Here is a 13,117-nt window from a genome sequence, read left to right on the forward strand (position 1 = left end):
TTTTCTGTGAAAGGCTAAATACTAAAAATTTTAGACCTTGCAAGCCATGCAGTCTGTCACTACTCAACTGTGCCCGCACTGGTTGGTGGAGGAGATCCATTCCCCGGAATCGTGGACCCGTCACCTGGACCCTCAACAAGCCCATCACAAGCCCTGGTGCCATCTGGGCAACTCCATGTAGAGTGGGGGGTGACTAGGAACCACCGGGATCCCTGTGTGATTAGCCACAGACAATATGTAAACAAATGAGCATGACTGTGTTCCAGTAAAACTTTATGGACACCAGAACTTGAATTTTATGAAATAATATCTTTTGATTTTTTTCCCCAACAATTAGAAAATGTAAAAACCTTTCTTGGCTCATGGACCATACAGAAACAGATGGCAGCCCTTGCACTACACTAACCACATTTCACACACCATCTGATTAAATCCTCACAACAACTACGTGGATTAGGCATTGTTTTTGTCCCCATTTGTCAGATGAGGAGAATGAGGCCCAGAGAAGTTGATTAACTCATTCAAGAAACACAGGAGTCAGGACATGAGCCCACCGCCAAGCCTGTTTGCTTTCCTGAGAGACAAAATGGGTGAGTTTAAGTTGTGGAGAAAGGGAAGGAAAGTGATTGATGGTGAAGCAGGCAGGAGGACCCTAATGCCACAGCGGCACCCTGGGCCCTGGAGTGTAAGGGAGAGAGGCTCCTTCCTGCCTCCCATCTTTGCTTGAATGGTCTGCACTGAGGGGAAGGGCGGCTGGTTTCCTGAGCTCTTTCCCCAGCTCTCCACGCCCCACTCCCACTGCTCCGGGGACAGAGGCCCCAGATCCAGGACAGCTGGTGATCTTCACATTGTTTTGCATCTCCCAGGTTCTCTTAATTATAACCAATTTGCCACCCTCAGCAATTCCTTGTTCCCCTTTGCTAATACCCGTGAGTTGGAACCATCAGCCGGAGTCCTAGCCAAACAGCTAAAATCACTTCCCTTTCCCAAGCAGGGAGCCCTCCACCTCTTAGGAACGCCTTTCTTCCCAGTCCTGTGGGCAAGGCCTGCCCTTTTGCATGCACCTTTCTTGGCTGGGATTTGCCATCCAAATCTTGCAGTAAAGGGAGGGCAGAATCTGCTTAATTTTCTCAACTCCTTGTCCTCCTGGCTGACTCTGGTGGCTCTGGCAGGCTGACTGTGAAGGGCGGCCTCTCTTCTCTGGTGCTCCTCGCCACTTCTCCATGTCAGTCATACTTATTTACAAGTGGGGCCCAAGGCTTTGGAACTCTCCACCCCAGAAACGGACTCCGGGCTTTACCCCTGTATTACTTGGGGTGACAGGGACTGGAAACTGGGGCTGAAGGCGGCAGCATGTGGGGAGGGAGAAGGACGTGGGCTCAGTGTCACACCCTGGGTGTATCACACCCATTGACTCCTCAGCGGAGAAACGAAGATTGTGAGCTCTGGACTGACAATCTGGGGACCAGGGTTCAACTGTGGGCTCTGCCATCACTAGTTCCCAGACACCTCAGTCAAATTACTGTACCTTTTAACCTCCATTTACTCATTTGTAAAATAGGTACGGCAGTAGTTTCTCATCGGGTTGTGGTGAAGATTAAATAAAAGAATAAAGGTAAAATATTTAGCTCAGTCACTGGTCTGTGAGTCCTCCATACATTTTAATAATTTTTATCAGTAAACTAAGGATGATGAGGTCTGGGGAGGAGTCATGTCATAGGGACTGGTCCATTGTCCCAACTCTGCAAATTGGAGCTGAATCACACGGTTCTCAAACCATCCTTCACAGGGACCACCAAGAGCACAGGGGACCTCAGATGAGCCCTGCCTTTGGAATTGAGACCCCCATTAATCAAACTCCAAGCACACAATGCAGGAAGTAAGGGCAGTGTTCTCTCCTTAGAAAATAATTCCTGACTCAGTTCCTTTAAGTAGCTAGTTTTCCCCAATACCTTCAATATGTGGCCCCATTTTATAAAAGCATGTATTGACCTTCACCTTTTCAGGGATATATCTATAGGGTGAAAATACCCTTCTCTGCTGGCTCCCTGCCTGCAGTGGATTCCTTTATCTGTTGTTTCAGATAAGGGATATTGGATGTCCTCATATTTCCCTCAAGGTCCCAGGTGGACAAACTAAGGCCTCTGGCCCAGCTGGCACATGCAGGTGCCGAGGAACTGCCGGCCATCACGGGTCCCAGGGAGGCAGGGCCCGGGCCCCTTCTCCTTCCCCGCTGGAGCCTGCCCGGCGCGGCCTTGCTCACCAGCGCCACACAGTGGTAAGACCGGAAAGCCGCGGAAGAACGCCGCCCTGCACTGCCTCCTGCACGCAGTCCCTTCCATTAAAGTCCTCCGTTTCCCGAAACCTGGACATTAACCCAGCACTCTCTCTCTCACTGAGACACCTAGAAGCTCTCCGACTTGCTGTCTACCCAGAAGGCGAGTCCTCAACAACAGGAAAGTCTTTATCTTACAAAGTAACTCATTCCATCAGCAGGGGAGTGGTCAGATAAAGTATTTTCTACCTCCATACTGTGAAATCCTATATCATCGTTCTAATTAATGTGGGATACTCTATCAGAATTTCTTAAGTGAGGAAATCAAGTCACAGAACAAAGCATAAGCATGATACCATTTTTGCCAAATTTTTTAAAGAAAAAGGTTTATAAGGTACATGTATGTAAAGGCACAAGCAGAGTCCTGGAAGATCCACGCCAAACTCTCACCATGGTCACCTTCGGAACAGGGCAGGAAGAAGGGAAGGAGATGGGGACACTCACATTTTATTCAATGTATTTATATGTGGCTTGAATCTTTTACATTCCTGAATTATGTGTGCAATTTTCAAAATAAAATGCACATTGATTATAAGAAATTTGGAAAGCACAAAAAACAAAGAGTAGCTTAAGTTTCTCACCGTCACACTACTCAGAAGAAAGCACGGTCAAAATGCTGGTGTGTGTGTTTCCAGAAAAGAGTAGGAGCATTGAGGAGCACGGCTTCCCCTGACTGGGCAAGTCACCTGGAGTCCCATGGGTGGGAGGGGGCCTGGCTGAAGCTGCTGTACTGGCCATCCACTTTGTTGCCTGACATCACCCCCACCACCGCCACTCCCCACCCTGAGTCATCTCCAGAGACACCTGCTTATGCAGGGGGCCTCCCAAAGAGTCCCCAAGCCCAGCAAGATACCCAGGTCCCAAGCCAAAAGGTCCTTCTCTTTGTTAACTACAAAATAAACATCTCCAGGCCCCCTGGGCCACTTGCAGTACAAACATTTATGCCTTTGGAAAGAGAAAAAAAGAAAGATTCTTGCAAATTCTCCCCAAGCAGATGGGCACCAAGTCAGTAATTAACCCTCAGCAATCGGGGCGTCTGATCTTCTGCCAGTGGATCTGCAGCAGGTTAGGGAGGGGGTGACTGATGTGGGCTTGTGCTATAACTGTGTTTGATGAGCATTCAAGGCCTTGGAATGCTCTCTGGAAAGGACTCTGGCTGCATCTCTAAAGCTCTTAATTAGGCACGAGGGGTCCACCCCCAGAAAGCCCCCGACTCCTCTACACCCACTCCATAGCAATCATCAAAGCACTAGGGTGAGACCCTCGTGATGCGGGAGCCCAGAGCAGGAAGGAGCAAGGGGCGAACATGCTGAATGGCAGGGACTTGGTCATCTTAATGTCGGACATTTATTATATGCCTAGGGACCAGGCTCCCTGCTAAACTGTACACACTGTATTATTTTACTTGACCCTCCCCACAAACCCATGGGTTAGGTATAGTTAGAGTCACATTTTATAGATGACAACTTTGAGTCTCAAAGAAATAAAGTCTGCTGCTGACTTCATTTAATCCTGGGTGGGTAAAGTCTCTTCTTCATACAGAAAAAGTGACCTTGCTCAAGGTCAACCAGCTGGCAAGTTGTGGCAAAGCTGGGACTGAAACCCAGGTCTTCACGACTTTAAAGCCATACCTGCCAGTCCTTGCCCATTTGTGTTCACAAGCCCTTTCCATGCAGTTATCACTCTTTAGCCTTCTAGAAACAATGCCATGCTCAGAGGATCTGACCTGTGGGTGCTCAATGCAAAGATCACAGTCAGGTCTTCTCCTGGGTGTACCCAGAGAGAGTGAGAGGGGCAGTTGTCAGTTGTTCCTGGGATCAGAATCCCATCATGAGAGGCTGGGGGATCCAAAAGGATCAGCCTCCTCCATCTTTCCAATGGGGAAACTAAGTTAAAGAAACGAACAAAAAAATAAATAAAAATTTTAAAAACTAAAAATAAAACAAGGGGGAAACAGGCCCAGAGAGCAGAATTTGTGCCCATGGTCCCACCGTAGCTTGATCTCCACAGTCTATGTCATTCCCAAGTCTGCATGTAGCTTCCTAAAAACATGGATGTCAGTGGCAAGCATCAAACTGGGGAATGGGAAGAAAGACAGACCTCCTTGGTGTGTCCCTTGGGCCCTTGAGCTGGGAGGTGGGCATCACACAGTGCCTAAGGGTGTTTCTTGCTTATGCAAAGTCAGCCAGGGACTGCTTCCATCTTGTAGCTCCACCGTCTTGCGGCTTCAAGGCACTCTTGTGTCACAAAAGGCAGGTGGGGGACAGGAGTATGGACTCGCAGAGATGTTAGAGGTGAGGCCTAGGAGTTGTGTACCTCACTTCCTCCCATATTCCATTGGCCATAGCAGATCACATGGGCTCACCTGAATGCAAAGGCCACTGGGAAATGTAGTCTTCCTGTGAGTGAGGAGGTGCAGACAGTGTGTGTGCCAGACTATTCAAAATCTTAGAGACATGTCAGGGCCTGGAATGCCTCAAGATCCTTGTTCAGCACAGGGGAGGAGCAACAGACCGGGGGCTGGAGAGGTGGATTCTCCAAGTGTGAGAAACAGGAGAAAAGGTGGAAGGTGAGGGGAGGGTACTGATTTGCAGTCTAGCCCTGCTGTGGTCCAGGTCCCTAACATCCATCCAGCCATGACAGGAGAGGAACAAGATGACACCAGAGCAAAGGTAGAGTCTCTCAGACAAATGTTCAGGGAAACCCAACAACCCTGAAGACATCAAGGGGAGGCCATGCCAGCCGGGTGTCCTGGCCAGCTCTTCAGAAAAGAAAAGGATGCAAGAGGGCACTGGGAAATGAAAATGAAGATCAGAGAAGCCAACATGAGGCACTGGGGATTCTAAGAAAACAGGGCCTGGGGTGGCTGGGAAGGTCTTCAGTACCATCAGGGCCAGCTTCACAGGCATCACACAGGAACTGTGATCAGAAGCGCCCCAAGCTTGGTGCTGGCTGTCACTGTCTTGATTTTCTTAATAATTTTCAAAGAGAGGGTCCTGCATTCCCATTTTGTGTTGGGCCCCACAAATTACTTAGCCAGTCCTGAGCCCAGAGATATCAGTCTTGGTTTCCAGGTGACCTGCTGCTGATGGGGCTGTGTTCCAGCTTGATGGGACAAGGCCCCAGGAAAGGGGTCTGGAGGAAGATGGGTGGGGCAGTGAGTCACAAGTGCTTTGCTCCTTAATGTTCTCAGGAGTAAACATGTAGGAGGCACAGCTTTCAGACTCCACTTGCTCAGGGAACAAGATCGGTGGCAAGCAGGTGCTCACCAGTGAGGTTTTTCACAAGTAGAATGATGATTGTGATGTTGAGGATGGCAGATGGGTAGAGGAGCCCAGAGAGGAAAATGGGGACATCCGATTAAAGCAAGAAGGAGGCTAACCTGAGGGGTCTCTACTTTTATATACAAACATTCAAGGAGGTCTGTATATCTTTTAAAAAATAGTCCCGATGTTGGAGACATTGCAAAAGCAGGAAATAGATTAACTAGTGTGTTGACTCTGGTGTGGGGGACCCTATTCATGTCAAAGAGAGATCCAGACACATCTGGCAAACTAATGGAACCAGCCCTTTGTTGCATTGGCTGGAATAGTCTAGGGAAAGAAGGAACCTGGTAGAATGAGCTCAGTCTAGTTGCAAAGCATGATTCCAGAGAAGAGGAGTGATTAATAATAGCACCTTGCTATCATTTATTGAGCACTTACTGTGCTACACACACGTATTAATTATCCTGTGCTGTGTAACAAATTATCCTCAAGTTTAGCAGCTTAAAACAATAAACATTGATTATCCCCCAGTTTCTCTGAGTCAGGAATTCAGGAGCAGTGTGGCTGAGTGGTTTGGGTTTGAGGTCTCTCCCAAGGTTGCAGCTGAGACATCAGCCAGGACTGTGGTCATCTGAAGGCTTGACTGGACTGGAAGATCTACTTCCAAGATGGGGTCCTAATGTAGTTGGTAAATAGGTAGTGACTGTTGACAGGAGGTCTCAGTTCCTCGCCACTTGAACCTCTCCATGGGGCTGCTTGGGCATCCCTAAGGCATGGCAGTTGGCTACCCCCAGAGCAAATGATCCAAGAGAGAGTAAGGTGGAAGCCACACGTCTTTTATGACGTGGCCTCAGAAATCACGCTCTGTAATATCCTATTGGTAAGAGGTCGGTCCTGTTCAGTATGAGAGGCTGAATCCCAGCAGGCAGGGATCATTGGGCTCTCTCATCTGAGAGGCTGGCTAGCACCGTATATTACTTGCACTCATTTAATTGTCACAACAGGGTCTGTAGCAATATTTTTCCTACTCAAAAGAGGAAACTTGGCTCAAGATCATCCAATAAGTAGCAGCACTGGGATTTGAACCCAGCCGTAGCTGGATTTGTCTGAGCTCTGTGGTAAGCAGGGGTGATATAAGTTAAGGACTGACAGAAATGTTCACAAAACCCTGTTAGACACTAGACTCCAGGCAGCAAGACACTGTGTTTCTCTTGTTTGGAGCGATCCCAGGGAGAGAGGCGTCTTCTCTCCAACTCTCCCACGGGCGGTGGGGAGTCCAGCCCTGGGAAGGCACCGGTGAGCAGGGAACTGAGAAAGTGCATCCTCTCTCCAGCCCGTCCTCAGTTCTGCCCCGCCGAGGGGCTGCTGCTCAGAATGGGTCCGATTCTGAGTGGCAGTGACGGGGTTAACTAGTGGGCAGGGTCACTGTTAGTAGATGTCATACACACATGCACACCCGTGTGCACCACACATGCACAAGCACACAACACACAACCATGCACACACCACACATATGTGCACGCACTCTCCTCTTAGCCTCCTGCCTCTGAGTGACCAGATGGTTCACTTCTTCCACAAGTGTTAACTGAGCACCTGCTGGGTGCCTCCCACAGTGCTAGGTGCAAGAGATATGGTGGCGTGAAACAGACATTGTCTCTGCTCTCATGGGCCTGTGGTCATGCACCTTGGTGGGTGGCTGGCCTTCTGGGGGTCGCTGTTTCCCTCATATCTGGCTGCAGCTCATTCACCCCTTTGATTCGGCATTTGGGTGCAGGCGTTGGGAAGGCCCCACTAGACCTCGAGCCCGAGACTTGGATTCCAGCCCAGTTAACCAGAGGTCCATGTTAAGGAATCGATCATCAGCCTAGTTAATATATTTTAGAACATTTAGCATATCTTAGAACCTGCGAGAGTTATAGATGCCCAAGCTCTCTTGACTCTTTTAGTCACAATGAGATAAATCTTTCAGGAAATCAAGAGACAAAGATCAAAGGGTTTTACTATTCTCCTTCCTGCCTAAGACCATGCTGAGCAGCCTTAGATACCACTAGTTCAGCTTCCTGCCTTCCCATTTCTTAAACTGCCCAGGCAAGTCAGGATTCTGCAGGGACATAGCTCCGCTGGCCTCAGGGGCAGCCCAGAGGGGTCTGCCTGCAACACAGGGCCAGGCTCTGTGACCACTTTGAAGGGCATTGGAGACATCTTTCTTACTCTTCTCAGATAGAAACAGTGGGCTCAGGACAGCCGGTCATGACAGTGTGACTCCCCTGAGGGAGGACCAACAGTGACACCCAATCACACCTTTCCTGCCTCCTCTGGGACCCTTGGAGGTGAGTCCCTCTCTGTTCACTCATTGAAATATCACACAGCAAATGACCAGAAATCCAGAGCAGAAGGGGGGACTTCTCCCAGCATTCAGCTCTGGTCGCAGTACGTTTTCTCATCTGGAAGGGCACCCAAAGCCTTGCTCAGGATCAATGAGCACAACCTTCTTATCTCAAATGGGGACTTGTCACTTCATGACGACAAAGGGCTCCAGGCCTGGTGCTGGCTTTTTTGAGAATCTCTCAGAACCAAGTGGCATACTGATTTCATGTTTGTCAGTGTCCTTGTGCCTGCATCTCACTGGGAGACCTCACAGGAAGCAGGATTTGAGCGTTCCTGCAGCTCCCAGCTGGACACCACGCCCGAGTGCCACGCACCACGGTACCTTGGCACCAGTGGGTGGCATGGGCACCCAGCAAAAGACAGGGATGGTGAACGTGCCAGGTGGACGTGCACCTGGTGGGTGGGCCCAGGTGTGGAATACATGTGGGAGAGCCTCGGGACCCTCAGACAGCAGACTGAGAGCCATCTATATGCCAGGCCCACCAAGGGTGCCTCTGGTGATAGATGCTTTCCTAAATGACAGGCCCTGGTCATTTAAAGTCTAGGCCACACTCCAGGAAGTCTGCCCGCAGACTGTCAGAGCTGGAGGTCGCCCTCCCTCCCGATGCAGGCACCCCCAGCGGCATCCTGGCCACTACTTCACCTGCACTTTCCCAGGGCGGGCAGCTCATGCCTCATGGGACACCTCCTCCAGCACTAGACAGGTGTGACTTTTGTCTGTCCAGCCCTTGGACTCGTGTCAGCGCAGAAGCATGGCCATGTCCTGACCACTCTCTTAATCCCATCGTCTGTCTTTTATCCCTGTGCCACCACCAAGGTCGGGCCATAACCATCTCTTGCCCAATGGCCTCCCAGTCCCCATCCTTCCCCTTGAGTACACTCTCCCCCCTCCAACAGGTGCCTTCCTAAATCCGCCCAGGCTGACCTGCTCCTTCCTGCAGTAAAATCCTTTCTATGGCTCCCCAGTGCTCCCAGGGTAACAGGCCTTCCTGGGCTTTCCATGATTTGTCCTCAACTGAATTCTCCAGCCTCATTAACAACAACAACAACAACACTAATAATAATAATATTGCCAACACTTATACAGCACCTCCTAAGCTCCAGGCACTGTATAAATGCCCCAAATTCACGAACTCACTTCGTCTGCACAGCAGCCACAAAGAAAGAGTGTCCCTCATTGCTTTGCCATCCCCACCTTGTCACGCCCAGCCTCAGTCCTTGCATGGCCCACTCTCTCTCTTCCAGGCCTTCAAACACGCTCCTGCCTCAGCCCTGGATGCCCTCTGCCTCCTCTCTGCCAGGCTGAGGCCCAGCCCTCCGTTTGGAAGTCCCGCCTGCTGAGAAGCTTTGGGGAACCCCCCTCAGGTCTCAGGCAGATGCTGTGCCCGCCCCTCCATTTGCTCTCCACCCTTCTCTGCTTCACTGGGCGCTGCAGAGCCGAACCCACAGGGAAGCCACTGAGGGTGGTCAGAAGGTGGGGGAAGGGGGCTCTCCGTTCCTCCTGCTCCCTTGCATTGACCACCACTGTGGTGACAGGTTCTTGCCCTATCTGGGCTCCCGTGATGCCTCTCCCCATCAGGCTTGGAGACTCCTGGTACCTGGGTGCCTGTCCATCTCTATCAGATCCCAAGATCAGGTACAAAATCTGCAGGGCCCAGTGCGACAGGAAAATGAGCAGCCCCTAATCCAAACATTATGAAAAATTTCAAGACGACAACAGTAAATGTTCTGAGACCAGGGTCCTGTGTGACTGTACAGGTCGTACACGTCTGATGCCAGCCCTGTGGGTCTCTTCACCCTTCCACAGCTGGGCAATAGCCCTTCATTAAATTCACTGCACCTCTGTGCAGGCAAACCTGTCTGAGAGTCTGGCCCTGACAATAGGTGTGTCTCAGTGCTACCATGTCTCCTGGCCCAGCCTCCACATGGGGAGCGTTGCCGGCTTGGCTGTCTGCGGGTTCCAGGACAGCAGAGCTGGGTCTGAGTGGTAGTCTCTGGATCACCACGCCTGGCCCACTGTTAGTAGCAAAGCAGGGGCCCCAGGGCATTGGTTGGGGCATGACTAAGTCACACACAGAGACCTCATAGAGACCATGAGCTGGCCTGCCCTGGGGCCTTGCACAGGGTGTGACATGGAATGCCAGTCGCAGGGACCCCCCTGAGACCCCCAACACCCCCCACCACACTCGACCCCAGACTCCCCAAGCTGCAGGGAAGGCTCAGGGCAGCTGCAGAGAAGATGGACTGAACTGGGGAGGAGAGGGATGGCCAGGGTGTGTGGAGGATGGGCCAGAGGGGAGGTGGTGGAAGGAGAGAGAGTGGACATGGGTGTTGCTTTGTGTTGCTTCACCCCCCACGGATTTGTCACCTCTCTTCTCCTGGGTGATGGAGACGTAAAGGATTACTTAAAGCCCATCTCTTCTGAGCAGTGAGAGACCCCAAAGTGGTTAATTTCCCTTGGGAATGCTCAAGCAAGAGGCAACCCTTCCTTGGGAAATTATCCCCGAATTGGGGTTCTCTTCCTGCATTTATTTTCCAGACCAGAAAGTTACAGGAAGAGAACACAGGTGGGATTATAGTTTAACAATATAGGCTGGTAACTCTCAGTGAAACAAGTCAGATGACATTCCAATAAGGCTAGCAATAAAAGCTTGATCTTAGCAAACATTCCTTCTTACAGCAATCTCTCAGTATCTTTACATTTCAATCAGTAACTAGTCTGTCCTTGAGCCAGCAACCTTGCTGTGCCACAAATCTTTATCTTACACCAGAGACTTATAGCCTGAGGAAAATTTCCTGTCCTTGCAAGGTCAATATTTGAAACTGCAAGGCTTTGGAAAACCAGGCCCTGTGAAGTACATATGCTTTATAGTATATTCCACACATGGGGTCTGCAGAAACCTCAGCAGTCTGGTGAGTGGGAGATTTAGAAATTCACATGCATGTGACACATTCAATGTGAGGAGAAAGGCCTTTGGTTATCCAAGGAGAACCCAGGACTGGGGAATATTTGGCTAAGTCTAGAAGGGAGGGCATGAGGCTGGCTGCGAAGAAAAAATTATTTGTTTCACTTGTTAAAGATGGTCAGGCAGTGTTTATTCAAGGAGGGGGAGCTTTCATGATAGGTGTGGGACCACTGCAATGGGATTTTGCAGGGGGGAGAGACATCAGGCTCACCTCCAAATACAGCATGGGCCAGTGGGGATTTACAGCCAGGGAGCAGGGTGGGGTCAGTGGATGGAATTACTAAGAGGAAATATCAGCGGTAAGGAGGATTCTGGCTAAATCTGCCTAGCAGAATTCTTGCTGAAGACATGATCAGATCTCACCTAGTGCATGGTGGAGGATGAGGACCCTGATCAAATATTGAGGGTGATCAGATATTGAGGGTGGGGGGTTCTGGCTAAACTGACTTAGCAGGATTCTTGCTAAAACTGGATATCCAGAGATGAATACAGAAGTCCAAAGATCAGGCCTAGTTGAACAAGAGTTTGGGGAACCTGAGTAGAATTTGGCTAATGAGAGAATCTCTGTCACTCTGCTGCTATATTCCCACCCCTCCTGAGTGGCATAGTGGCCTGGCTCTCCCATGGTACTGTGGCTGTGGGACAGAGTTCCTGATTCTGTCCCTCCACAGCGCTACCCCACAGAGGCTTTGCCTGTGGAGCAGGGATGGACAGGGCTTCCTTCCCCTTTGGAGCTCACCTTCAAGCTGAGGTCAATTGGCTGTGCAGGGACCCTGCCATGGACACCCTCCTCCCCAGATACCTGGAGCTCTCATCCACTTGTTCACACATGCTCTCTGGCCCCTACTCTGGGCCAGGCCTTGGGAAGACTTGGGGTTTCCACAGAGATGAGCTCAGGAGGCATGACTCTGAGGCAGAGAGGAGGCTCCAACCCAGCCGTGAAGGCCTGGACAGGCTCCTGAGGGAGCCGGCACCCAAGGACACTAAGGAATGATTCCTGGGGCAGGAGAAAGGACAGGGAGCTGAGGAACAGAACATGCTCAGGTCCACGGGGCAGAGACGGCCACCAGGTTTGAGGAGCCAAACGATGCTCCACTAGACGAAGCTTGGGGTGTGAGTGGGGATTTGGCAGGAGATAGCTGGAGGGGTCTGCAGGGGCAGGGCTGCTGGTGGAAACCACAGACCCAGCTGGACGTTTGCCCTGAGGGCAATGGGAAGCTCAGAGGAGGTTCGGGCAGGAGGCAGCGTGGTCAGGTTTCCATGGTGTGTATTCACAGAGGCTGTGGTCAGTAGATTGGGAAGGACAAGGCTGAAGGCTGGGAGACCAGCAAGGAAGCTTTTCAGTTATGGGGACAGGAGGTGATTGGCTTGACCCAGGGGTAGAGTTGGGTGGAGAAGGGCTCATTTTGAGAGGCATTTTGGAAAGAACACTGGTGGGATTTGGGATGGACCGGCTGGGGAGGGGTGTGGTGTGTGAGGGAGAAAAAGAACTTAAGCACTGGGTGGGGGTGGGGCAGCTGTGGAGGGGCAGGGGGTGCAGGTGTGTGAAGGAAGGCCACAAGTTGGGTTATGAACATCTTAGGTTCTTGAGGCCTGAGACACAGAGAGACCAAGGCAGGATTCATACTTGGACCTGTCTGTTGCAGAGCCTGGCTCTTCAGACCACCATCCATGCTGCTACAGGACAGCAGGTGCCCTGCTGTGACCTGGCCTGGGTTCCCTGGGTGTCAAAGAGGGGAGACTGCTTAGAAAAATCCTCTGCACCCACTCTGCTTCAACAGCACAAAGCAGCTGATCCCAGGACGTCTTTATACTATCAGCATTATCAAAGGCTCCAAAGAGCTTCTGTGTATGGTGGTTGTATCAGTAGATTCCTTTTTTTATTTTTAAAGATGACCGGTAAGGGGATCTTAACCTTTGACTTGGTGTTGTCAGCACCACGCTCACGCAGTGAGCTAACCAGCCATCCCCGTATGGGATCCGAACCCGGGACCTTGGTCTTATCAGCACCACACTCTCCTGAGTGAGCCACGGGTTGGCCCATATCAGTAGATTCTTACCAGCTGAATGCTGCCCCTGCCATGTCCTAATCCTTGGAACCTGTGAATGCGTGACCTTATATGGCAAAAGGATTTGCAGGTGTGATTAAATTAAGGGCCTCG

Source organism: Cynocephalus volans, chromosome 2, assembly GCF_027409185.1.
Source record: "Cynocephalus volans isolate mCynVol1 chromosome 2, mCynVol1.pri, whole genome shotgun sequence".
Classification (NCBI taxonomy): Eukaryota; Metazoa; Chordata; class Mammalia; order Dermoptera; family Cynocephalidae; genus Cynocephalus; species Cynocephalus volans.